This window comes from Dasypus novemcinctus, chromosome 13 (genome assembly GCF_030445035.2).
Source record: "Dasypus novemcinctus isolate mDasNov1 chromosome 13, mDasNov1.1.hap2, whole genome shotgun sequence".
Taxonomy (NCBI): domain Eukaryota; kingdom Metazoa; phylum Chordata; class Mammalia; order Cingulata; family Dasypodidae; genus Dasypus; species Dasypus novemcinctus.
This window is the reverse complement of record NC_080685.1, coordinates 32,073,237-32,093,039: the sequence shown is the minus strand read 5'-3', so window position 1 is coordinate 32,093,039 and position 19,803 is coordinate 32,073,237.

Genomic DNA, 19,803 nt, shown 5'->3' with positions numbered 1-19,803 from the left:
AACTCTTGGCAATAGTGAATAATGCCGCTATAAACATTGGTGTGCATATATCGGTTTGTGTCCTTATTTTCAATTCTTCTGGGTATATACTCAGCAGTAGAATTGCTGGATCATATGGCAAATCTATAGCTAACTTTTTGAGAAACCACCAAACTGTCCTCCAGAATGGCTGGATCCTTCTGCATTCCCACCAGCAGTGGATGAGTGTTCCCATTCCTCCACATCCTTTCCGGCACTTGCAGTCTTCTGTTTTTGTTTGTGTTTTTTTTGATAGCTCCCCGTCTTATGAGAGTAAGATGGTATCTCATTGAATTTTTGATTTGCATTTCCCTAATAGCTAGTGATTTTGAGCATTTTTTCATGTGCTTTTCAGCCATTTGTATTTCTTCTTTGGAGAAGCGTCTGTTCAAATCTTTTTCCCATTTTTAAAATGGGTTGGTTTGCTTTTTATTTTTGAGATATAGGTGTTCTTTATATATGCAGGATGTAAGTCTCCTATCTGATATATGGTTACAAAATATTTTCTCCCACTGTGTAAGCTCTCTTTTCACTCTCTTGACAAACACCTTTGAGGTGCAAAAGGCTTTAATTTTGAAGAAGTCCCATTTATCTATTTGTTCTTTTGCCGCTTTTGCTTTGGGTGTGAAGTTCATGAAGCCATTTCCTGTTACAAGGTCCTGTTGATGCTTCCCTACATTGTTTTCCAAGGTCTTTATAGTCTTGGCTCTTACATTTAGGTCCTTGATCCGTCTTGAGTTAATTTTTGTATAAGGTGTGAGATGGTATTTCTCTTTCCTTCTTTTGCATATGTATATCCAATTCTCTAGGCACCATTTGTTGAAGAGGCCATTCTTTCCCAGTGGAGTGGGCTTGGTGGCCTTGTCAAATATCAGATGAGTGTATATATGAGGGTCTATATCAGAACTCTCAATTCAGTTCCATAGGTCTGTGTGTCTATCCTTGTGCCAATACTATGCTGTTTTCACTACTGTAGCTTTGTAGTATGTTTTGAAGTAAGGTAGTGTGATTCCTCCAATTTCATTTTTCTTTTTCAATATGTCTTTGGCTATTTGGGGCCTCTTTCCTTTCCAAATAAATTTCATAGTTTTTCTAGTTCATTAAAAAATGCTGTGTTGATTTTTATTGGGATCGCTTTGAATCTGTAGATCAGTTTTCATAGGCTAGACATCTTAATAATATTTAGGCTTCCTATCCATGAACAGGGACTATTATTACATGTATTTAGGTCTTCTTGAACAGTGTTGTGTAGTTTTCTGTGTATAAGTCTTTTACATCTTTAGTTAAGTTTATCCCTAGGTATTTAATTTTTTTTACTTGTGATTGGTTTATGGAGGTCATTGATTTCTTCTTTTGTCAATGTAGGCTGCTTATGTGTTTCTAGGAATTTGTCCATTTCCTCTAAATTGTTGTTCTTGTTGCAATATAGTTTTTCAAAGTATCCTCTTATGATAGTGGGGCCAGTGGTGATATCCCCTTTCTCATTTCTTATTTTGTGTATTTGCATCTTCTCTCTTCTTTTCTTTGTTAGTCTAGCTAAGGGTTTGTCAATTTTATTGTTCTTCTCAAAGAACCAGCTCTTCATTTTGTTAATTTTTTTGAGTGCTTTCTTATTTCCTATTTCATTTAGTTCTGCTCTGATCTTTGTTATTTCTTTCTTTCTTCTTTCTTTTGGTGTTAGTTTGTTGTTTTTTACTAATTCCTCCAATTGTGCAGTTAGTTCTTCAATTTTAGCTCTTTCTTCTTTTTTGATGTATGAATTTATGGTTATGAATTTCCCTCTCAGTACAGCTTTTGCTGCATCCCATAAGTTTGGATATGCTGTGTTATCATTTTCATTAGTTTCAAGGTAGTTATTGATTTCTGTTGAGATTTCCTCCTTGACCCACTGTTTTTCTAAGAGTGTGTTGTTTAAATTCCAAATCTTGGTGCCAAATCTGGGTCTCTGGCCCTTGCAGATTTCCAACTTTATTCCACTGTGGTCAGAGAAATTATTTTGTATGATTTCAATCTTTCTGAATTCATTGAGACTTTCTTTGTGGCCTAGCATGTGGTCTATCTTGGAGAATGATCCATGTGCACTTGAGAAGAATATATATCCTGCTGTATTTGGGTGTAATGTTTTGTATATGTCTATTAGGTCCAGATCCTCTAATATATTGTTCAAAGTCTTTGTTTCTTTATTGATTCTCTTTTGAGATGTTCTGTCCAATGGTGATAGTGGTGCATTAAAGTCCCCCACTATAATTGTAGAGGCATCTATTCCTTCCCTTAGTTTCTCCAGTGTTTGCCTCAGGTATTTGGAGGTGCCCTTGTTAGGGGCATAAATGTTTATGGTTGTTCTTTCTTCTTGAAAGATTATCCCTTTTACTAATATGTAGTGTCTATCTCTGTCTCTTACAATAGTTTTGCATTTAAAGTCTATTTTGTCCGATATTAATATAGCTACTCTGGCTCTTTTTTGGTTATTGTTTGCCTATAAGATTGTTTTCCAGCCATTCACTTTCAATCTCCTTGAATCCCTTGGTCTAAGATGTATTTCTTGTAGAGAGCATACAGATGGGTCATATTTCCTTATCCAATCTACCAATCTGTGTCTCTTAACAGGTGAGTTTAATCCATTGACATTCAGTGTTATTACTTTCAAGGAATTACATACATTAACCATATTTTCTTTGGATTTGTGTTTGTCATATGTTGTTTGATTTTTTTTCTCTTTTTGTCATTTTAGTTGTACTTACACTCTCCTCCAACTCTGTCTCTCCTGTTTTTTTCTTTCTTCCTGCAGAACTCCCTTTAGTATTTCTTGGAGGGCAGAATTCTTCTTGGCATACTCTCTTAGTTTTTGTTTATCTGTGAATATTTTGAACTCTCCCTCATTTTTGAATGCTAGCTTTGCTAGATATTCTTAGTTGGAAATTCTTTTCTTTTAGTACCTTGACTATGTCATACCACTGCCTTCTTGCCTCCATGGTTTCAGATGAGAAGTCAGCACTTAATCTTATGGAGCCTCCTTTGTATGTGATGGTTCTCTTTTCTCTTGCTGCTTTTAGTATTTTCTCTTTACCTTGCACATTGGATAATTTGACAGGTATATGTCTTGGGGTAGGTCTGTTGGGATTTATACTGTTTGGGGTGCATTGTGCTTCCTGGACATGTACAAGCATCTCCCTCAATAGGTTTGCAGAGTTTTCAGCCATTATTTCCTCCAACACCCCTTCTGTCCCCTTTCCCTTCTCTTCTCCTTCTGGGATGCCTATCATGTTTGTGCATTTTGCATTGTCGTTCAGGTCCCTAAGCCCCTGCTGGATTTTTTCTATCTTTTTATCAATCAATTCTACTATCTGTTTGATTTCAGATGTACTGTCTTCCACATCACTAATTCTTTCCTCTGTCTCTTCAAATCTGCTGTTACTTGCTGAGAGATTATTTTTGATTTCTTGAACTGTGCTGTTGATCCCCATCATATCCATTATCTTTTTGTGCATGATTACAATTTCTTCCATATACTCTCCAAGTGTTTTCTTAATATGCTTAATCTCTTCTTTCATTTCATTAAATTGGTCCATGATACATATTTTGAGAGCTTTAATTAGTTGTTCTATGTTCCAGTCCTCTTCCTGGTTTTTAGTTTGTTCATTGGATTGGGCCATGTTTTCCTGATTATTGGTATGGTCTGTAGTTTTTTGTTGCAGTCTGGTCATCAGTTTATCTTGTTGGGTTTATGCAGTTGATTAGCTTCTTCATCTCAGGGTTTAATTAGTTGTTGCTTTTGTGTGCATGTTAACTCTTCTCTGTCACTTTGTTCTTCTTATTCTATTTCCTTGTTGTTGGCTAAGTTTCCTTGAGCAAGCACTAATTTTGCTGCAGTCTCTCCAGATAGACAGCTAGATACATCCTGCTTTGTAGGTTCCCAAAACAGCCTGCTCCTGCAGGATTTTGTCATCTCTCTGCCGACCCTGGGGTCTGTGTGAGTCCTTGGCAAAGAGCTGTGCAGATGCTTTTTATTCAGCTGGCAGGAACTTGGTGAGCCCTGCATCCAGCTCACACTCGTACTCCTGGGACGGTGAGGGGGCTGCAGGGTGGCGGTCACTGCTCCTAGTGGCCTGTCTCACAGTAGAGTCCCCTCATGACAGGCATGAGTCCAGGCTCCAGAAGGCCCCAATGTCTTCTTAACATCCTTAATCTCTTTAGCCTTCTCGTTGAATTTATTAAGGAGATTTGCTTGAACATTTATGATTAGTTGTTGCAACTCTTTTATGTCATCTGGAGGCTTATCATTTTCCTTTAACTGGGCCATATCTTCCTGTTTCTTAGTGTGGATTGTAATTTTTTGTTGGTGTCTTGGTACCTGGCTTACTAAGTACTTATTCTGGGTGCAGTTTTTCTCTTTGGTTTAGGGCTTCCTGCCATTTCTCCCTTGCTGGTTGTGCAGTAGGAACTAAGGATGTAGTTGGTACTTTAACCTGCAGAGGCTCAAGCTGCCCTAATTACCCAAGGGACCAATGAAGCCTCTTCCAACCTTCTCCTTTGCCAGGGGTAAGGACAGAGTCACAGCTGTGTGGAATAATCCAAGTTGTGCAGGCCTAGACTCTAGTTGCCCAGAACAACTGATGAAACTTCACACCCCTTTCTCCCATGCCAGGGGTGAATGGAGCTGCAGGTATGGGCAGCAATCTCTGTAGTGTGGGTCCAAGATGACCTCAGTTGCCCCAATAGGCTTCCAATTATTTAGTCTGTGCCAGCCAAATGTACCTGCAGTTACCTGGATAGGCTGGTGCAGGGCCTGCCAGCCTCCTCCCTGCCAGAAGTGGGGCTGATGCCTAGGCTGGGGCTGCAGGCTGATCTGGGTGAAAGAAACTGGTGAAAAAATCAGTTCCTACTATCATTGTGATTTTCAGTAAGCCTGGCTTCCCCTCATGCTGGGAGTGGAGTCAAATGGCAACTACCAGCCTCTTTCCGAACTGAACAAGTTCATACTTTAGCTGTTTATACTCTAGCCAGCAGAACCCACCAATCAGTAGCTGAAATCTGTGGCCAACTGTCTCCTTCTCTCCCATTTTTGGGAAATGGAGCTTCCAATTTTAGCCACAGAATAGCTCCTGGGGCAGCTTGCACTGCCAAAGTAGGACAATCACAGCCTCTGTTGCTTGACCAGTCATTTCCCAGAGAGGCTGGCACAGGTCCCCCCAGTTTCCTCTCTACTGGAGCTGGGGTTGGGGCTTATGCTAGAGCTGCAATCTGATCTGGGTGGAAAGAAGCTGGTCCCTACCAGCATTGTAATTTTTAGTCTGCCCCGCTTCCCCTCGTGCCAGGGACAGAGCTAAGATGGTGGCTGCCAGCCTCTTTCTGGCTTGGACACATTCAAACTTTAGCTGTTCTCAGGATTATACTTTTTGCTTGTTTGTTTTTTCATTTTTTATTGTATTTTTTTTTGAAGATACATAGATCACAAAAATAATTACATTAAAAAATATAAGAGGTTCCCACATACACCACACTCCGCACCCCCACTCCTCCCATATCAACAACCTCCTCCATCATTGCGGCACATCCATTGCATTTGGTGAATACATCTTGGAGCACTGCTGCACCACGTGAATTATAATTCACATTGTAGTTTACACTCTCCCCCACTACATTCAGCGGGTCATGGCAGGATATATAATGTCCAGCCTCTGTCCCTGCAATATCATTTAGGACAACTCCAAGTCCCGAAAATGCCCCCACATCACATCTCTTCTTCCCTCTCCTTGCCCTCAGTCACTACCATGACCACTTTCTGCATATCAATGCTACAGTTTCTTCCATTATCAGTCACAATATTTCTATATTAGAATACCAGTAAGTCTGTTCTAATCCATATTTTATTCCTCCATCCTGTGGACCCCAGGATGGTGATGTCCACTCCACCTCTATATCGAAAGGGGGCTTAGATCCCACATGGTTGATGGATGTGATTCTCCTGCTTGGAGTTGTAGGCACTCTTGGTTCCCTGTTGCGGTGGTTGACCATCTTCACTCCCCTGTTAGCTGACCTGGGTAAGTCCAATGAACCAGAGAGTAGGAGTTGCAATTCTGCTGAGGCTCAGGGCCCAGCTGGCACATGGACAGTCCAGAGATTCAAGTCTCCTGAGTATACACCAACCCCAGCACCAACCACAGGTACAGTAAAAGTGACAGAAGAGGCATGTATATAAAGGTCACATCTGAATTCAACTCCATCAATCAGGAACACGAATTCCAACATGGGGCCCACTGACAAGGCACTGAACTCCAGAGTCAACTGCCATGACCATAGAACCTGTATGTCTCCATAGCCTTCAGGAGCACCAGTACCTGGGGTTGTAGGATTATACTTTAGCCCACTGAACTTACTCAATAGCTGAAGTTAGTGCCCAACCATCTCTTCCTCCCCCGTTTTTGGGAAGTGGAGCTTTCAATTTCAGCCACAAAAGAGCTCCCAAGGTAGCTTGTGCCACCAGCGGAGGATGGGAACTGGCCCCGTGATATGGAGCGCTCTGCTTACGAGTCTTCTCTGCAGATGGACAGGCTCCTCCTTCCATTCCTTCAAGGATGTGGCAGGATGCTCTTCTGGTCTCCTGGAGCCCTGAAACAGATGCTTTAGCTAGCTCCAGATAGCTCTTGGTGTTTACTAACTGCCCTGTAGCAGATGCTGACTCTAGGAGCTTCTTACTCCACTGCCATCTTCCTGGTTCTTCTATAATATATGTATTTTTAAATATTTTTTGTCTTTACTTTTTTTTTAATATTACATTAAAAAAATATGAAGTCCCCATATACCCCCCACACCCCTCACCCCACTCCTCCCCCATAACAACAACCTCCTCCATCATCATGAGACATTCATTGCATTTGGTGAATACATCTCTGAGCACCACTGCACCTCATGGTCAATGGTCCACATCACAGCCCTCACTCTCCCACATTCCACCCAGTGGGCCATGGGAGGACATACAATGTCCGGTAACTGTCCCTGCAGCACCACCCAGGACAACTCCAAGTCCTGAAAACGCCCCCACATCTCATCTCTTCCTCCCATTCCCTACCCCCAGCAGTCACCATGGCCACTTTCTCCATACCCATGCCACATTTTCTTCGATTACTAATCACAATAGTTCATGAATAGAATATCAGTAAGTCCACTCTAATCCATACTCTCTTCTTCCATCCTGTGGACCTTGGAATGGTTGTGTCCACTCCACATCTATATCAAGAGGGGGCTTAGATTCCACATGGATGCTGGATGCAATCCTCCTGCTTTCAGTTGTAGGCACTCTTGGCTCCCTGGTGTGGTGGTTGACCTTCTTCACCTCCATGTTACCTGAGTGGGGTAAGTCAAATAAACCAGAGTATGGGATATAATATATTTTTATTAGAGAAGTTGTGAGCTTACAAAACAATCATGTATAACGTGCAGAATTCCCATACATCACCCCTCCACCAATACCTTGCTTTGTTGTGGAATATTTGTTACAGATTATAAATGAACACTATCAAACTATTACTACTCACTGTGGTCCCTAGCTTACATACACCCCCTATTATTAACACCATTGTACATTTGTTATAGCTCATGAGAGAGAACACTGTCATATTTGTACTGTTAACCACAGTCCATCATCCACCATAGGGTTCACTGTGTTATACAGTCCCACGACTTGTACAGTCTATCAAAAGTGTACACTCAGTGGCTCTCACTTTCATCACAGAGTTGTGCAGTCATCGCATCAGTAAATTTTTGGATGTTTTCCTTAGTCCATATCTCCCTATTATTGACTCTGAACAATGGTATAGTACCTTCTTTAACACTGATGCAAGAATATTATAATATTGCTGCTAACTATAGTCTGTAAGTTACATTAATTGTATTTTTCCCATGCATCACCATATTCTCACCACCTTGTAACAGTGATGTACATTTAAGCCCATTTCTTTGTGTTTGCTATCAGTGAAGAGGGAGAACTCCCCCTGAAAAGAGCTGTTGAGAAACTTCAAGCTTTAAATCACCTCTTAGCCTTCTCTTTTTCTCTGCTGAGCAGACCCACATGCAGTAGCTTCACTTTATTACAATAATATGCTTGTCAAGAAACTGAGGTGACATCAGGACGCTTAGCTTCCTCATTTACCAAATGAAGAAGGGGAAATGGAGCAGAAGATGACCCACCCAAGATCACACAGAGTAGTTGTTGAGTCTAGAACTTTCTGCTTTCTTCACCATGCCCTCCTTCACTCTCTTCTCACCTCTCCAAGTCAGAGGAGCCCTGGGATTTCACTTGGGCCATCCCTAATAACAGGGAAACCACCTGTGATGGTTAGGCTAATGTGTCAACTCGGCCAGAGAATTGTGCCCAGTTGTTTGGTCAAGCAAGCACTGGGCTAATTGTAATATAAGGACATTTATGGCCTTTAGTCATCAGTGAGTTTATTGCACAGATAGCTAATTATATCTGCAATCAACCTGGGAGATTGCCGTCAGCAATGAGTGATGATTTATTTAATTGTTCAATACCTTAAAAGGGGAAGTGATTTCAGCATTCAGGGAGAATTTCCCAGCTCATCTTTGGGCAGCCAATGTCTCCCAGAAACTCATCAAGGACCTTCACTGGACTTTCCTCAAAGCCCCTGGTTTGCAGCCTGCCTGCAGAACCTGGACTTGTGCATCCCCACGGTCATGTGAGAACCTTATAAATCTCATACTATTTACAGATAATCTCCTGTTGATTCTGTTTCCCAAAAGAACCCCGACTAATACACCACCCCAATTCCACTCTTTAGGGATCTGATCGACTCTCTTTCCCTGTCCACTGCGTCTTTGTTTCTAGGCGCTTCCCTCCTCCTCCCAGGACTGTCTCATGAGAGAAGACAAACAGCCCCTGTCTCCTCGGACAGGACAGGACAGGACGCACTGATCCAGCGCATCTGATTGGCTTCAGCCCAACTCAAACAAACAGCCTCCCGACTGAGGGAGGAGGAGGGTGCAAATGGCTCCAAAGCCTGGGCCACTGCCTCCATTCCCAGGCTCACTCCTTTCCTCTACATCATTTCTGAGCTATGCTTTGGAAGTCTCTGATATGCAAATCCATAAAAGGATGAGTTTAGCATGGAGGAAGGCCTAGAAGTATTTGAGAGACACAAAAAGAAGCTTTTGAGGATACAATGAGCAGGGAAAAAGAAATAAATTTATAGTCAATAGCCAAACTGTCCAGTTTGCCCTAGGTCACTTGCATTCTGTTTCCCCCCCAAGACACTGTGAAATGTGGGTAAGATTTCTCAGGCCTGAGTTGACATCTTTTCACTGAACTAAATCTTCTGAGGAGCGGCTTTGTCACCCCTGCTACCTACTGACTAGGGTGAGGTGGAATAATCTAGGACAAGCATGGGGTCCTGACACCACTTTCTCTAATACCCCAGATTCAGCTTCCACCCTCCAGCCAGATTCTTGACCCCGGGTGATGGCAAGCATGGTCCCTGTTTATTACTGGGATTGTTGCATGAACGACAGGAAAGTTTGGCGATTTGGCCCTTTAGGGGGAATTGCAGGGAGGCACTGTGTGTGACTGACACAGCTTTCCTCTCCTTTCAGTAAAATTCATGTTCACACACAGCTCCTTCGACTCCTCCACCGCCTGCTCCAGCAGAGTCCTCTGCAAATGCAGGATAGACGCTTCCTGCTCCTCCCTCTTCTGGCTCTTGCCTTTCTCCTCCTCCCTAGGATCCCCAGGTCACTCTTCTTTCTGGTCAAGCCTCAGGCCTTTTGTGGGGCTAGTTCCTAACTGCACTGCAGGGTAATATGGGGAGTGAGCTTAGAGGGGGGTCAGCCTTGAGGAAAGACACGTTGTCCACTCAGGAGGCCGCATGGGACTGCCTTTGTACTGTGCATAGTCAGAGCTGAAAAGGAAGGAGGAGGGGGGCTCCTTGCCTTTGAGGCAGGGGGTTCCACTCTGGAGGGGGCATGAGGCACACGGCTAAAGGAAGGAACTCTGGACCCTGAATCAGGACTCCTAGCCAGCCAGATGCTAACTTCATATGAGACGCTACACCAACCTCCTAGAGTTTCAGTCTCTGATTATCACACAGGCACATCATTCTACAAAGTGAAAAACAAGTTATGAATTGGTTCTTGTAATATGATAAAACTGGAAAAGAGTTCGAGAGGAGGAGAACAAGATGGGGAGGAGAAGAGACCTGCTGGACCGCTCATCTTCTCACTAGCCACTCTCCAAGAGAAGAGGCAGGCCCCTCGTGGGCTAGGGCCTCCTTTTATACAAGGAGGCTCATCAGTGGGAGCTGGATATTCCCCAAAAATCGGAGACTGCAGTAGAGAGCAGAAGAGGAAGGAAAGAAAGAAGGAAGGAAGGAAAGGGATGCAAGAAATGATAGTGGGCCAACAAGATCTCTCCCTCTTTCTCTATTTCCATCCTTATGGAGAGTGTAAAGATGTTACCACTGTGCCTCCAGTGCCACTTGGAGCCTGGCAGGAGACTGTGCCTCACCCTGGGCTACCCTGCCCCGCTAGGAAATCCTGGAGAGAACTCAGTTCCTGTAGCTGTTTGATATGACTGATGAATTCCAAAAAGAAATATTGGATTGTTTGTAAACTGGTCTTTTCCTCTGGGCGTGTTAGTGTATTGGATTCAGAGGTTTTACTTTTACTTGATTAAATAATGATTAAGGTTTGATAGGGCCACGTCAGTAGGACGTTGCATCCCTGCCCCCTTGGTGGGCGGGGACTCACAGAGAAACCACACCACAGAGAAGAGATGTTGGAGTTTTGAGCTGGAGCCCGGGAAGTAAGCAGGCAGAGGAGCAGAGCAGCTGAGCCTGGAGAGAATCGAGCTCCAGGGAGAGAGACAGAGCCAGTCACCTGAGAGTCTACAGCTGGCCTCGTGGAGAGAGCAGGGCAGCTGAGCCCAGGGAGAAACAAGTCCCAGGAAGAGAGAAACCCAGGAAGCCTGAACCCTGGCAGACGTTGGCAGCCATCTTGCTCCAACACGTGACAACAGACTTTGGTAAGGGAAGTAACTTTTGCTTTGTGGCCTGGTAACTGTAAGCTTCCACTCCAGATAAATACCCTTTATAAAAGTCAACAGGGAAGCAGATTTGGCCCAGTGGTAGGTCGTCCTCCTACCACATGGGAGGTCCGCGGTTCAAACCCCAGGCCTCCTTGACCCGTGTGCAGCTGGCCCATGCGCAGTGCTGATGCGCACAAGGAGTGCCCTGCCACGCAGGGGTGTCCCCCACATAGGGGAGCCCCATGCGCAAGGAGTGTGCCCCATAAGGAGAGCCGCCCAGCGCGAAAGAAAGTGCAGCCTGCCCAGGAGTGGTGCTGCACACACGGAGAGGCGATGCAGCAAGATGACGCAACCAAAAAAAACACAGATTCCCGTGCCGCTGATGACAACAGAAGCGGACAAAGAAAAACACGCAGCAAATAGACACAGAGAACAGACAACTGGGGTGGGGGGGGGAGGGGAGATAAATAAATAATCTTAAAAAAAAAAAAAGCTAACAGATTTCTGGTATTTTGCCTCCGCACCCCTTCGACTGACTAGCCTTGTGGCTGACTAACACAGTTCCCGTCCTTCAGTTCAGCTCCTTTATTTGGGGGCTCTTGAGCAGCAGCCCTCATGGTGCCCACATGGGATTGATCGGCTCCCACAAGCGAGAACTGAAGCTGTCCCGCGGGAGGAGCTGGCTGGCTGCGTGCACAGCTGCTTCCTGGCGCTAGGATGTCTTGAAGGGATGGGATGAGGGTGTCACGTTGTCCTCATCGCAACCCTCTCTATTCTGAGGGCATGGGGAGTGGTGAAGCGGAGTGGTGCTTCTCCTTCTGGGGCAAGCTGCTCCTGGAGCCGGAGGGGCCGCCAGAGGAAAGGAGACGAGGTGTTAGGAGGCGCGGTTCTCCCCGGTCTTTCCCGTAGAGCTAAGAGGCAGCAATACTGACCTCCCATTCCACTTCACTTGGGCCACTCACCTTGGCCCTGCTCCTGGCTACAGACGCACCCACCATCTAGACCTTCTCCAGGTATGCCTGGCAGAAATCTGCAGTATAAACTTTCACTGCTATGGGCATGGGAGAGCATTTATTAGGGGGCAGGAGACTTGGGTTCTAGTTACAGTTCTTCCACGATTGTGTCACCTTTTTTTTTTTTTTAAAGATTTATTTTATTCATTTATTTCCCTCCCATTCCCCGCACCCCCCACCAGTTGTCTGCTCTCTGTGTCCATTCGCTTTGTGTTCTTCTGTGACCACTTCCATCTGTATCAGCGGCACTCGGAATCTGTGTTTCTTTTTGTTACATCATCTCGTTGTGTCAGCTCTCTGTGTGTGCGGCGCCATTCTTGGGCAGGCTGCACTTTCTTTCGTGCTGGGCGGCTCTACTTACAGGGTGCACTCCTTGCGTGTGGGACTCCCCTACGCGGGGGCACCCCTGCGTGGCAGGACACTCCTTGCGCGCATCAGCACTGCGCGTGGCCAGCTCCACACGGGTCAAGGAGGCCCAGGGTTTGAACCGCGGACCTCCCATGTGGTAGACGGACGCCCTATCCATTGGGCCAAGCCCGCTCCCTGATTGTGTCACCTTCGGCAAGTCCTCATCACTGGACCTGTTTCCTCATCTGTACAATGGGAGTGCAATTCAATTTAAACTATTTTCAGCACAGAGACCTGGGGCGGGGGAGGGACAGAAGTAAATACAGTTCCTGACCTTATAAAGTTCTCAGTTTAGTGGGATAATACCTGTTCTGCCTCTCTCAGAGGTAGACGAGGGCAAAGTAAAGTGATGGAAAGTGCAGAGAATAGTAAGACAAATGTCTAAAGCTGTTTCCATGGGTTAATGGTTATATTTTACTTAATAGTCATGTCATCTATGATTCTGTTTATAACAGTCTGCTGCTACAGTCAAGTAGGACATTTAAACTATATTTTTGTTCACCTACCCCTGCAAATACCTTGAGATCCTGGCTCCTCTCTTTATCAGGTTCATCTCATTCTCCAAGGCCTCAAAGCAAACAACAAGCAAAACAAACATAAACCAACTCAGGGGAGCCAAAGTGGCTCAGTGGTTGAGCACCAGCGTCCCACATACTAGATCCCAGCTTCAATCCCCGGCCCCTGGCACCTGAAAACAAAAACAAAAATCACACAGTTACTAAGTAACCCAGGTGGCTTATGGTCAAAGCTAGATGAGTTCTTCCCTTCTGTGAAAGAATAATTCCTCCCAACTTGGAGAAAGGTTAAAGGAGGATTGCTTCTTTTTTGTTGTTGTTATCATGCTAGAGCACTTTGTAATAAGCCTGCTTGACATTCATCTGACTCTTCCAGAGAATGTAACTTTGTTGTCGCAGTATATATGATGAATAATCTACAGTTGACAAAGATGCAGACTTTTACAATCCTGTATGGTTAGAGGTTAACCTGCAGAAATTTATTAAATAATAGAATTTTATTGACCAGTAAAGAAGTTAACCACAGGGGAGGAGGTGTAGCTCAGTGCTTAAGCATCTGCTTCCCACATACAAGGTCCCAGGTTCAATCCCTGGTACCACTTAAAAAAAAATTAACCAAAATGTGTTTGTGTTTTATTGTCCTAGAAAGTTAACCAGTCTCATATTTAAATTAGCAATCTTATTTGGGTATTTGTTTCTCAAATGCTCTTTAAGCCAGCTCTTTCATCTTCTCTCATTAATGAATTAAATGAAACTTGGACATGAGTTAACAAATAACTACTATATCTGTCCTGAGAGCTTTAAAATATATATATAGACATACACCATACATAGTCTTTTACATATAGTCTTTTTTAACCTAATTGATATCACTTTATACAAATGTTTCCTACCTTGATTTTTTCTTCCCTATCAGCCACATGGCATAAAGCTCCCTTATTCTTCTTCACGTCTGCATAGTATTCCAGTGTATAGTGTAATTTGTTGTTTTCTTTTAAGATTTATTTATTTATTTTTCTCCCCTTCTCTCTCCCCCACCCCCACCCCAGTTGTCTGTTCTCTGTGTCTATTTGCTGCATCTTCTTCTTTGTCCACTTCTGTTGTTGTCAGTGGAACGGGAATCTGTGTTTCTGTGTTTCTTTTTGTTGCGTCATCTTGTTGTGTCAGCTCTCTGTGTGGGCAGCACCATCCTTAGGCAGGCTGCACTTTCTTTCATGCTGGGCGGCTCTCCTTACGGGGCGCATTCAAACGTGCAGGGCACTCCTTGCGCACATCAGCACTGCGCATGGGCCAGCTCCACACGGGTCAAGGAGGCCCGGGGTTTGAACCGTGGACCTCCCATGTGGTAAACGGATGCCCTAACCACTGGGCCAAGTCCGCTTCCCATAGTGTAATTTGTTTAACGAGATGCCTATTGATGGACATTTAGGTTGCTAGAGGTTCAAGCAACTGGTTAACCATCCAGAAAAAGAAAAAGTTGGATCTATAACTCATTCCTTAAGCCAAAATAAATTCCAGAAAGCACAAAATTTAAATGTAAAAATTAAACCATCTGAATACCAGAATAAATCACCGAATAATACTTTTTTCCTTTTTTTACAATTGGAAGGCAACTTTTTTTGGGTTATTTTTTCTCATTACACAGTGACGCACTAAATTGTAGAAAATTTAACAAACATAAGAACAATGGAAAATAAAAATCCTGGAGAGTGGATGTGGCTCAAGCAGTTGGGCATCTGCCTCCCACACGGGAGGCCCTGGGTCCGGGTCCCAGTGTCTCCTAAAGAAGACTGTAGACCCAAGAGGGAGCCATGGAGGAGGGCGGAAATGAAAATTTGTAAAGCCTGTATTTAAAAACATAACCTGCAACAAAGCGGAGAGCCAGCAGGTGGGGCACGAAGGCCACTTCACCAGCACTGAGGAGCCACTGCAGAGTTCCGGCGCTGCACCCCAGCCCCAGTGCACGGGTAGGGGGATCACCTGGTGTCTGAGGGGAGGGTACCCGGAGATGGAGGTGCTAGGAGAGCCCCTCAAGATGTCAGGGTGTCTTCAGGCTCAGCGCGCCCTTCAGAGACTGGCTTTTCTGCATGTGGCTAAGCTCCAGTAGAAGGCGGGGTGTCAGTTTCTCAAAGCATTTTTCCTCCTGTTTGTGGCAGCAGGGCCAAGAGGAAGAATGAGGCTGGAATTCCTTGCTGATTTTCTCTGCAGCCTTGTCCTCTTTCCCACCTCTCCATACTGCCTCTTTCGGAATTTTTCCCGCAGCGTTTTTTGGTAGCTTAGTTTTATTCTCTGCAGCAATATTTAAGCATGAAACAAAGCAAGCGGACCGAGAGTACCCAAGGGCCAGTCCACAAAAATGAGGAATCAATGTCCTAGGGAAAGATGCCTTGTCGCCTGGGAATGGACACCAAGGTAGCCCCCTTTCCTGGCTGAGGCGGAGCAAAGCGCCGGCCGCACCACCAGGGACCGCGGGAGGACGCCGTGTCGAGGTTGGGAGGAGGCCAGGGTCTTCAGCAGGCAGTCGGCCACCAGGTCAGTCACTGCCGGTCACTGAGCGTCTCCTGAACTCTCCCTCCGTGGGGCTGGGCCTCTGGGGCCAGGGACAGACATCCTCCTCCACGAAGGACAGGAGAGGCACCCTGAAGGGGTGCGCTAGCGGCTTGCGGGCATCACCCCGCTGCTCGGGGTCTGGCGGTGCCCCTCGGCCTGGGGAGCCCCGCCGGCTGCAGCGCCCTCCGCGCCTGGGCTGCGGGGGCCTCGGCGCCCTCTTGGGCCCACCGGGGCTGCCGCTTCTCCGCCTTGCGCCTTCCTTCCCCTCAGACCCCAGGGGAACCGTGCGTCTTCTCGGCCGGACGCTGAGATTTATGTAGGAATATTTCATTTAAAAATATTAAAAAGCCATCCAAACGGGCGCCTCTGTTACCTTGAAACCTGCACACCTCTAGGGCAACTCTAGAAGTGGCAGCGAGGCTCCTAGGAAAGCTGTTAGGCCCACACCGCACCAGCACCTGCCCCCGCTGGGGTTTTACGCCCATTTAAAGAAAGAGACGCTGCGGCCGGGGAAAGGGTGAGCCGAGAGCTAGAGGGACAGCGGTGCAGGACTCAGAGACGGGCCCTGATCCAGACTGGAGAGGATGAAGGCATCAGGGGCAGATGCCAGCACGGCTTCAGAGAGCAACACGTGTTCAGCTGAGCCCACACTGCCTGGCCTCAGCACGGCAGGCACGGCTCTGAGACCACGGTCCTGTCATTCCACGCTGTTTGGTCCTCAGGTTACTTACCTATAAATAGGGACAATTACATACAATCGGGAATTACGGTAAGGATAAAATATGGTAATGTTTGTGAAAATGATTTTTAAACAGTAAAGCCTTGTATACCAGGGATTGCAATATTTTTATCACGAACTCAAGCTGTTTAGTGAAGTAGGAAAATTAGAACCTGTCTAGGCTGAAAATTAGGAAACTAATCCCAGTCTAAGAAAAACTCTTGTGAGACACAGACACACCTTTTTAAAAATCATTGATACAATGATCATTTAATGAACAATAATGCAACAGTGCAAAGTTCCCAGTTTTCTGTCCTTAGCCTAGCATTCTCCAGCTGCACGTAAAAATGGGGAGGACAATTTATTGATCATTATAAAGACTTAAAATTGAAAAAAATCAATATAAAGAAAAGTAAATAACACTCAATTAGATAAACATTGCTAGTATTTGTTATGTAGGCTTTTAAAAAGTCCCACATTGTAGTTGCAACCACAAGCTATTTTCTCTGCCCTCAGTCTCACATTTCACTGACAGAAAAAACAGCTACGCTTCATTTTTCAGAGAGAAGTGGAGGAAGGGAAGCAACACACTAGTTTATGAACCAATAGGGATTTTCAGACACAGTGTGATTTTTATAACATTGTACATGGATTTCAACCCAAAATGAGAAGAACTAGAAATAAAACTCAATCTCTTAATTCTTAGGCTTTAACTCTGCTCCAGAAATCTTGAAAGGAATCCAAGAGCTGGTAACCCCAGGGCCACACTCCCTCCCTCCTGAAGGCTTTCCCCGGGGCTGATCGTATTTCTCCACCTCCCTGCCAAGTCCCTCGCACTGAGGGACTCTGGTTTGCAGTCATTTGCTATTTTTACGTTACTTTTCCTGATAAAAGAATGTACGTTAATTGTAGAAAATTTTAAATGCTGGGGAAAGGTATAAAGAAGGGGAAACACCCATCATCTCTTCACCTAGGGATGGCCGCTGTAATATGTTGGTATTCCTTCTTTGTTATTTTAGTGTTCCTATGCATTTTTTTTTAAAGATATAATTCACATACCACAAAATTCATCCTTTCAAAGTGTACAGTTCAGTGGTTTTAATATATTCACAAATTTGCATAACAATATCCACCATCTATTTCCAGAATATTTTCATCACTCCTGAAAGAAAAACCAAAATCCCTACACCCATTAGCAGCCACTTCCCATTTCCCTCGCAGCACGAATCTAGCAGCCACAAATCTACTTTCTGTCTCTGTGAATGTGCCTATTCTGGACTTTACATATACAATATGTGGCCTTTTTTTTTTTTAAAGGATTTGTTTATTTTTATTTATTTCTCTCCCCTTCCCCCCCACCCCGGTTGTCTGCTCTGTGTCCACCTGCTGCGTCTTCTTTGTCTGCTTCTGTTGTTATCAGCAGTACAGTACGGGAATCTGTGTTTCTTTTTGTTGCGTCATTTTTTTGTGTCAGCTCTCCACATGCTCGGCACCATTCCTGGGCAGGCTGCACCTTCCTTCGCACTGGGCAGCTCTCCCTACAGGGCGCACCCCCTGTGCGTGGGGCTCCCCTAGTGGGGGGCACCCCTGCATGGCAGGGCACTCCTTGCGTGCATCAGCACTGCACGTGGGCCAGCTCCACACGGGTCAAGGAGGCCCGGGGTTTGAACCGTGGACTTCCCATGTGGTAGACGGACGCCCTCACCACTGGGCCAAGTCCGCCGCCCTATGTGGGCTTTTGTGTCTGGCTTCTTTCACGTAGCATAATGTTTTCAAGTTTCATCCATGTTGTAGCATGTATCAGAACGTTATTTCTTTTTACAGTTCAACAATATTCCATGGTATGAATATACCATATTTCATTTATCTGTTGGTGGACACTTGGGTTGCTTCCATCTTTTGCTATTGTGAATATTGCTGCTGTGAAAATTAGTGTACAAATATTAACATTAGTATTTGAGTCCCTACTCACAATTATTTTGGGTATAAATCTGGACATGGAATTGCTGGGTCATATGGTAACTTTTTTTTTTTTTAGGTACAGAGGGCTGGGAGTTGAACTCAGTGTGTGGGAAGCTGGAGCTCAACCACTGAGCCACATTAGCTCCCCTGAGTTGTTTTTTTCATTTGTTTTGCTTGTGTGTTCCCCTCCCCAGATGACTCCTTTGTCTGTTAGCTCGTTGTTTCTGCTCGTTGCTTTTTTTTTGCTTCCTCATTGTCTGCTTGTGGTTGTTGTTGTTTTTTCTCTTTAAGAGGCACCAGGAATGGAACCCGGGACCTTTCATGTGGGAGGAAGTTGCTCAACTGCTTAAGCTACATCCACTCCTTGTTCATTTTTTTATTGGTTAATTTTTTTATTTTAAAAGACGTTTTAGGGAAACGGACTTTGGCCCAGTGGTTAGGGCGTCCGTCTACCATATGGGAGGTCCGCGGTTCAAACCCCGGGCCTCCTTGACCCGTGTAGAGCTGGCCATGCGCAGTGCTGATGTGCGCAAGGAGTGCCGTGCCACGCAAGGGTGTCCCCCGCGTGGGGGAGCCCCACGCGCAAGGAGTGCGCCCGTGAGGAGAGCCGCCCAGCGTGAAAAGAAAGAGCAGCCTGCCCAGGAATGGCGCCGCCCACACTTCCCGAGCCGCTGACGACAACAGAAGCAGGTGCCGCTGACGACAACAGAAGCGGACAAAGAAACAAGACGCAGCAAACAGACACCAAGAACAGACAACCAGGGGAGGGGGGGAAATTAAATAAAAAAAAATAAAAAAATAAATAAAAGACGTTTTAAATTAAATATTCCTTAAGACATATAAGGGATTCCCATATGCCTCACTTCCTCCCCCTTCCACAATTTCCCACAGTAACAACACTCTTCATTAGTGTGGTACATTTATTACAACTGATAAACACATATTGAAACATTGCTACTAACCATGGACTACAGTTTACATTATAGTTTACACTTTGTTCCACACAATTTTGTAAGTTATGACAAAATATACAATGGCCTGTATCGGTCACTGCAATGTCATGCAGGACAAATCCAGTGTTTCAAAAATGCCCTCATATTACACCTATTCTTCCCTCTCCCATCCCTCCTCTGGTGGCCACTGCCTTTTACATCAATGATAAGAATTCTTCCATTGCTTGAGCCACACCCACTCCCCCAAGGGCTGCATATTTTTATACCTCTAGCCCTTGGCCTATAGGAGACGGTTAATAAATATTTGATGAATGAATGCCAGGCAGAGCAGAGAGCTCAATGTCCTAGTCAGACTAGGAACCTTGAGTCAAAGGATTATAGCCCCTTGGTTTTTAGAGTGACCTACAAAGTGTTGCACACAGAAATTCTGGACTGGAAAGGGCCCTTATGTTTACCCCATTCAGGACTTTTCAAACTTTTTTTCTGACCACTGTATAAGGTATATAAATATATTATAATCTTATATATTATATGTATAATAAAATATTAAACAGGTAGAAGTGATGGAAGAGATGGGGGGATGGGAATTGAAGCTCTGTAATTTTCTCAGTGGCCTTTGAAACACCTCAAT